This window comes from Cavia porcellus, unplaced genomic scaffold (genome assembly GCF_034190915.1).
Source record: "Cavia porcellus strain 051 isolate PalLab524CR breed Dunkin Hartley unplaced genomic scaffold, mCavPor4.1 scaffold_31, whole genome shotgun sequence".
Taxonomy (NCBI): domain Eukaryota; kingdom Metazoa; phylum Chordata; class Mammalia; order Rodentia; family Caviidae; genus Cavia; species Cavia porcellus.
The window spans coordinates 38,670,551-38,679,158 of record NW_026947514.1 but is presented as its reverse complement, the minus strand read 5'-3'; positions in this window follow the sequence as shown (position 1 = coordinate 38,679,158).

The following is an 8,608-nucleotide window of genomic DNA, read 5'->3' as shown; positions in this document are numbered from 1 at the left end:
TAGTAATAAATTTAAATTGCCTGATATAATTCTGTGGGTCAACAGAGAGGCTACCTAATTTAAGGGTAATCTGAGATAGATCAGAAAGGGAAAAAGGCACATGGATGTTAACAAGTCCCTCAGGGCCAGCTTGCTTCCGAAGCGGTAGCAGAGCCTGAGGAGATTCCGGAGCAGAGGGCCACTGAGCAGCCATCCTTCCGGTAGGCGCGTGTGAGCAATCATCTGTAGAGCGGCTACAGAGCTGCTGCCGGTCACCCTGGGAAACACGAGCAGATGGCGTCTCACTGTGCGCCTTGCAGTGAGAGGACTGCTGTCGGCAGCACAATGAAGTGTCATGTGCACTGCAACAGGGCGGCTGTTGTAGTTCACAAGAGGAGCCACAAGGAGATGCCTGTTGACAGTGAAGGCCCTGTAAACATGGCGGCGCCCTGTCACATGACCCAAAACATGGCGGCGCCCTGTCACGTGGCCCGAAACATGGCGGCGCCCTGTCGCCATGTGGCCCTCCAGAACATGGCGGCGCCATGCCATGTGGCAGAGGGTTGCAACGTGGCGACTGTTCCCCGCACAAGCTGGAACAATCACGCGACCTGCTGGAAGGACATAGCAACCAAGACCTAGTATGGTGGGCGGGCGGTGAGAATGCTGTAGGGGATACAGAATTCTCAGGAGAAGTCAGAGACTGAGAGGAAGCACTAACAGAGGGTTCAGAGCCGCTGGGAGAGTTATGGGTCCCAGGAGAAGGCGGGGGAGAGGATGGAACATCGGGAGGTAACTGCGACACAGAGGGATTAGAGCTGCTGGGAGAGTTATGGGTCCTGGAAGGCGGAGAGGGAGACGATCGTACAGTGGGAGGTATCTGCAATGGAGAGGGATTAGAGCTGCTGAGAGAATCAGGCATAGGGGGAGGAGAGAGCAGTCCGGCGGGAGACAACGGCAGGGAACGAGTTTGGTGGTAGGCAGGCGGTGGCTGGGAAAACAACGGAGAGCAGGACGGAAAAGTTTGCGGCGCAGTAGACTTAGCTAAAAGTATCTCAGCTGGAGCACAAGACTTAATGAGAGATGGGCGTGTTCTCAGAATAAGAAAGGCTTGGACATAAGGGAGTTCTAATAACTTGTTGCCAGCTTGACAAAAATCATACAAGTTCCTGAGAATGCAGGGGTCAAATGTTCCTTGCTGAGGCCAAGGCTTGCCGATAAGCGGGTAGGTTGGCCAGACCTCCTGGCAGTAAAAAGTTAGTTGTTTAGTTTTTATGGTACCTTTAATTTTTAGAGTACGTAAATTAGAAATTAGGCATCGTAAAGGCGTCTTTTGGGAGTTAGAAAATACGTTCCCCATGACTGATTCAGGCAAGAAAAAAAACCGGAGGTCCAGAAAAAAGTCGTCACTTATTTGTGGTACCACGCGGCAGCTACGGTTCCAAACCGTAAACTCCAGTCGTCACTGAGAGATTTACGAATGGAGTCTACGTGGGGTCAGTAACAGTTTTGCCCGTGAAAGCGCAAGGCTTTAAGGGAAGTGAGGCATTCTTTCAGTGTGGGCGGTCCCAAAAATCTCTGCTTTGGGCTATCCGAACCCAAAGAACGTGATTTTGTGGGCGCAGGTTTGCCCAGAAAGAACCCTGCCCTGGGCGGTCCTAAGGACGTGAAAATGCACAGACCCACGCAGACGGGGAGAACATTCCACTGGGGCTGCCCAGTGCGAAAAGTTCCCCGGGGAGTGCTCACCTGAAATCAGTCTGGCCGATGCGGAGCGCAGGCGGCTGGCGACAGGAACGTCTCGGGAGAGGAAAAAGCTCGGGATTAATCAAGGATGTTATCTGGTTATTGGCTAGAAGACTCTGGGTATGTGGCCCAAGAGTCAGTTGCCTGCCAATCCGAGTCACGGCAACAAATGATAGAGTTATTTCCAAAAGATGAAAAATATTAACAAAAGATGAGAAATGTAAAATAAAAAGCGGCCTTTATTCTGAGAACACGGAGAGAGATGACCGGCAACCCCCACCGCTGGCGTCCGGCGATCTCTCCGGCGGACACGCGGCGTGGGGGCCTGTAAATAACCTCGGTTTGGGGTGGAACCTAAGGCGGGCATTAGGGATACACAGGTAGCCCATTGGTCCTAGGTTTGGCGCCATATGTAAATTCCCAGGGACGGGAAGATGGCGTCACAGGTAACTTCCTAGGGGCAGGGCAAGATGGGGCTTCCTGCTTCCGGCTGTGGCTTTCCTGGCTACAGTGTCCTGTCTGGGCCAAACCTTTCACAGGATTCGGGAGCAAACACATGAGAGAGGGTTTCTTAAAATTTATTTTCCTCATGTCTCAGCTGAAGTTAAGGAAATATCTCATGTCTTAATTATTGACCAAATGTTTTAGTAAATCCTCTCCTTAGGTCTAATTTTTAACTAAGCAAATAAATCAGTAGGAGGCTAAAACAAAACCGAAGGTGAAACAGTAGCCTTGGTGGTTTGTATTCCATGGGGATTGTGATAGTTACACTTAATTTCCCACTTGACTGGTTTAGAAGCTGCCTGGGGGATTCATAAGGGTGCTCCGGGTTGTGTCTGGAATGTGTCAAGATCAGAGGTGGGACCCTGCTACTATATCTGGCCCCGGGGCCGTTCCCTGCCTGGTACTGTCATTCTGCTCTGCTTTATGGCTGAAGTGAGCTAACGAGCTTTTCCCTGCAACCCACTTCCACCATGATGTTCCTGGCTGGAGCCAGCTAGCCATGGATTCAGTCCTCAAAACTCCAAGCCAAATTAAACTGCTCTTCAATAAATTATGGATGTATTGTATACCACTGACAAAAAGCTGACTAGCGGAGATTTAAAAAAACACACACACACACACACAATAAGAAGGTGCATTCTCCACGCAGCATAGCAATACAGCATAGTTGCTATTTTAAGATAATGCTTCTTTCTTAGTGACAATGAAAAAGAGTTTTATATATTAATCTGTCTTTAGGCCAAATTTGCACCAATAACTTGACTAAAGCCACTTAGATTTCAACCTCATCACACATAATCATCAGAAGAGTAAATACTATGAAAGACAAATTGTACTTACTTAAAAAATTTTTCCTTAGAAATCCTTCCCCTTGGTATTTCTCTCACTTGCTCCCATCTCTTGAAATTAAGCCAACTCCATAGTACATTTGTCCTGCTACTAAATTATATATGATCCTTATGCAAGAGTGGGATCTAACTAATAATAGCAGAATCCACGTACCAGAAGGACACATGTGGCGTTCATAGTTTACTATCCACGGCTTTCTTTTGAGAACCCTAAAATAACTCCTCATTTTCTTCCTCCTCTTCTCTTTTCTTGTCAGATCTGAGATTCCATCTACCTGTTTTCCTATTTTACATACAAAAAGCAGTGCTTACTTTCAAGACCCTCTGATATTTCATACATGCTTTCTTAAGACTCAATATTTCAAGAAATCACATCCAGAAGTAACTACATTTTAATCATTTGCATAGACCAGATGAAAAACCTGTTAATATTTAAAGATATTTCATGTCTAGTAAACCCAATAAAACCGTTTAAACAACACTTAGTAGTCAATAAGGAAAACAGAAAATTTACTTAAAGAAGTAAACCCAGATTATTCTAACTCGCTATTTATAAACTATCCTTGAAGAGAACAAAATAATTCATCTTAGTCTCACAAAGCGAGGAAAGATTGATCACCTGGTCAAGTTATGGCTTTGTTCTTGTGACATCTAGGTGAACTTGAACAAGTTTTTAAACATGTCTATGCTTCAACTTACTCACCTATGAAAAACTAATTCATAACTAGAGAAATAAAGTTGTTACCTGAGTTAAATGAACTAATATTTGTAAGGCACTTATAAAAGCACTGGGGCTGAATACGAGTATTTCTTGGGTACAGTTTGTCTTATTCTCTTAGAGGCACTAAGAAGATGGATAACACAGGAGAAATAATGCACACTATACTTCTTTCAATGAAGATTATTTAAGTTTTCAAAGAGAAATGAGTTCAGACCAATGGAAGAGATAGAATATCAGCACTAATTAGACCACTTGTGTAGGATACTATATAGAAGATGAGAGCTTCCACAGAATAATTATCATGGAATCAAGTTAGAGACAGCTTTGAGACATAGCTTTGAGATACAGCCTTGAGATATGTTTTCTACAAAAGGAAGCAACTGACTAAACAAATGAGGGGAAAGATCAAAAACACAAAAAGTGAAAAGACATCAACTTAACCTTTTTCAGGCACAAATCACAAAGCAGCTTCAGGGAGTGAGCAGTGAGGAGTGACATTCAGCAAAAGGCAGTCTCAGGTATGTGCCTGGGAAGAGAACACCATGATAAAAGGAGGAATCCAGGCAGGAGAGCAAGTATCTAACTCAGATTCAAGCAATGAAGAAGCTGAAGTAAAGTGTGTCCAGGTCTGGGCGTAGAGAGTAGGACCTGAAATTAAGGAGAAATTATAGCCGGCTGAATCTATCTCCCAAGACATTGGATTAGTGTTTCTTGTATCCTACTTGAAAGAATCAAAGTGTGACCTAGACACCAGGAAGTTCTCATAATACTTTATGAGTTCAATAGGGGAGGAAAGGAGAATGAGGAGCCTGTAAGAAGAGTACAAAGACGCGTGCCTTTGGCGGGTGGACCAGCTGGAAACCCAAGACGGTGGACAAGAGCCTGGCTGGGTGCACAGGTGCACGCACGCCTTTGGAGGGTGGAGGAATCAGTGAGACCAGCAGCATCAAAGTGTCTGAAGCGGCAGCGAGGAACCAGCAGTCAGAGTCTGGAAATCTCCATCAACGGAAGACCAGTCCCAGCCCTCACAGCCAGAGAACTATCACAAGATCAGTGCTATACCCAGCACATGCTTGGGATCGAACATGGAAACTATCAGAGAAATGGAAACACTAGAGATCTATTACTACTTTTATTCTTCCTTATTTGTCTGATTGGTTGTTTCCCGTCTGATTGAATGTCGTCTTGTTTTGTTTTGTATGGTTATTTTTTTATTTGGGTTTCTCTCTTCTCTCTCTCTCTCTCTCTCTCTCTCTCTCTCTCTCTCTCTCTCTCTTTCTTCCTTTCTCTCTCTTTCTCTCTCTCTCTCCCTCCATCTCTTCTTCACTCCTTTCTTTTTCTGATGTCCTTTTTCTTTTTTCTCTTCCTTTTTGTCTCTTTCTCTTACTTCTTTCTTTTTTCACTGTGTAGATTTTTATATTTGTTTTCCATTTTCTTCTATTGATTCTCTTTCTCTTTTTCCTTCACTACTTCTTAAATTTAAACTTTCAAGTATTAATCACTGTCTCTGCTCTTTATGATTACTCCTTCACTTTCTATTTCATTCTTTCCCTCCTGTGTCCTCTAGTTTCCAAAATCTCGGGCAACCATCCTCTGAAGTTCAGCTTTGACTGCACTATATCTGACCTCATTCATCACTTAGCCTGTCCACCACCCATCTTAATCCTCCTACAGAAGGGTAAAATCACTAAATTAAGGAGAAAGTCACTGCATACAACTGCATGGTGTGTGTTTGATTTTGCTATGTAACTTTATAGTTTGCTCCTATAGATAGAGGTTACTACCTAGTAGATTAATGATTACCATAGTTTGTCAATAGTTAAGCTGTACCTGAAACTATTGTTATTTTTAAACTGTACTGATTTAGTCAGGATTTTATACAGGTTACAAACAGATTTTTCTCCCCTGTTTGATAATACTATGATTGTTTGGGTTCAATAGCCCAGTACCAGAGGATTGAGAGCTAAACCAAATGGTGATTTTGCATCCCTTACAAAATGGGAAGGTAGATTCTTAGAATAGTTGTAAAGAACCACCTACACCTAGAAGATATCCCTGAAGAATACATATCACCTAGGGAAGCCCCAACACTACTGATAAAGCTAACTATCATAAGAAATCAGTACACATCAACATAGAAAACAAAATAATATAAAAAAGAGAAAGTCAAAAACAACAAGACAGAAATGAATACAACCCAAGACCTCTGGCCTACCCAGAAAAAGCCTGGAACTCAATGAGATAAGTGAAACTGGAGATCAAATACTGGAACTTTCTGAAATGTTAACAGCAGAAGTTAAAAGCAAATGGAAAAGGTGGCAGAGCAAATAATCTTTCAGGTAGAAAAAGAAATGATGCTTACATTCAAAGACATTACAGAAGACACATAAAAAACAATAGATGAGCTTAGAAAAATGATGGAAACAAAAAATACTCAACATAGGAAAGAAATGGAATCCCGGAAATACTCCAAGGAGAAATCGGAGGATTAAAACCTCCATTGAAAGTATATGCAACAGATTGAAATAAGGAGAGAACAGAATTTCACATCTTGAAGGCAGAATTGCAGCTAGTGATCATGAAAAGAAAAATATCTTAAAAATAACGAAAGACCATGAAAAATCAATCCAACAGCTACAGGGTGGAGCAAAGAACAATAATGTAAGTTTGACTGGGGTCAATGAGAAACCTGGAGGTATTACAAATGCCATAAAAAAAACTTCACAGAAATAATGACAGAAAATATCCCAAGCATGGATAAAAATTTGACATACAAATAAATAAAATATTTAAAATTGCAAAGAGCCATGACCAACATAAAACTACAATGGGACATATAATAATCAGAATTCTAGAAATTCAGAACAAGAACAGAATATTAAAAGGTGTTAGAGAAAGCAAGCAGATCACCTATAAAGGAAAACCAGTCAGAATCACTGCAGACTTGGCAACACAAATCTTCAAGTTAAGAAAGTCTTGCAGTAAAGTATTTCAAGTCCTGAAAGAAAATAACGTCCAGTCCATATTGATGTACCCTACAAAACTATAGAATTAATGGAGATATGAAATACTTTCATAACAAAGAATAACTGAAGAAACTCATGGCTACTGAACCAATCCTACAGAGTACCAAAGGACATTATAGAGAGAGATAAAAATGACATAATTCCAAGAACAAAAAGAAAGAAACCATCTGATAGGAAGGCAATTAAACAGAGAGGTACAACAGAGAGTGAACATCAGAAAAATACCATGACTACTATAAACCAGTACATATCAGTTATAACCACCAATGTTAATGGCTTTAATTCACCAGTCAAAAGAAAGAGATTTGCAGAATGGACCACAAAACAAGATCCAACAATGTAATGTATATAGGAAACACAAGAAAAATAGGATGGAAAATAATCTTCCATACAAAAGGAATCCAGAAAAAAGCAGGGATAGCTATTTTATTTGAAGACAATGTGAACCAAGAATAATCAAATGAGATGAAAAAAGTTAGTACATACTTAATAGGGGGAAACTTTAAAATAACAACCATAAAAATGTACACACTAAATATGGGAGCACCTAAATATATGGCAAGTATTAATAGCCATGAAAAATTAAGCATGCATAACACAACTGTAAGAGGAGTTCTTAATACCCCATTGTCACAAAAAGACAGATTAGCTAGACCAAAAATCAGCAAAAAAAATACCAGAACTGAACCAAGTCTTGTGAACAAATGGACTTAGTAGATGTTTCCAGAGTGTACCACATATCACCAGAGAACACATTCTTCTCAGGTGCATGTGAGATGTTCTCTAAAATAAATCATATACTAGCCCACAGAACATGCATAAGTAAATGCAAGGAACTGAAATTATCCCATGCATATTATCTGACCATAGTGGAAATTAATGGCAAAAGAAACTGCAAGAACTCTATAAACACATGGAAATTAAATAACAGCTTCCTAATCAATCAATGGTGCAGAGATGAAATAAAGGAAGAAATAAAATGATATCTACAACTAAATGAGAATTCAGATACAAAATACAGGAACTTATGGGACACAATGAGAGCAGTCCTAAGAGTAAAATTTATAGTGGTGAGTTCTCATGTCAGGAAGACAGAACAAGCACAAAAAACAATCTCTTCTTACACCTCACACATGTAGAAAAAGAAGAGCAAGACAAACTCAAAACCTATACAAGAGAGGAAATTATAAGATCAGAGCAGAAATAAACATAATGGAGATCAAGAAAATAATACGAAGAATTCATGAAGCTAAGAGTTGTTTCTTTGAAAGAATAAAATTGATAAACCATCAGCCAACCTTATCAAAAAAAGAAAAGACTCAAATTTATGCACTGTGAAATGAACAGGGTAAAATCACTACTGATCCTGTGAAAATTGAGATCATTAATAACTACTTTGAAAATCTTTAATTCATAAGATATAAAACACAGAGAAAATGCACAGATTTCTAGGTATATATGAATTGCCAAAGCTCAATCAAGAAGATATAAAAATTCTGAATAATTCAACATCAGTTAATGAAATTGAAATTGTAATTAAAAACTTACCAACAAAGAAAAGCCCAGGTCCTGATGGATTCATGGCCTAATTCTACAAGAAATTTAGAGAAAATTTAATATTAATACTTCTGAAACTCTTTAATGAAATTGAAAAAGAAGTAATACTCCAGAACTCATTCCCAGAGATGCAAAAAAGCAGACAAAGGGGGCTGGAGATTTAGCTCAGCGGCATAAGCACCTGCCTTGCAAGTGTGCAGTCATGAGTTCGATCCCTGGTACCGATA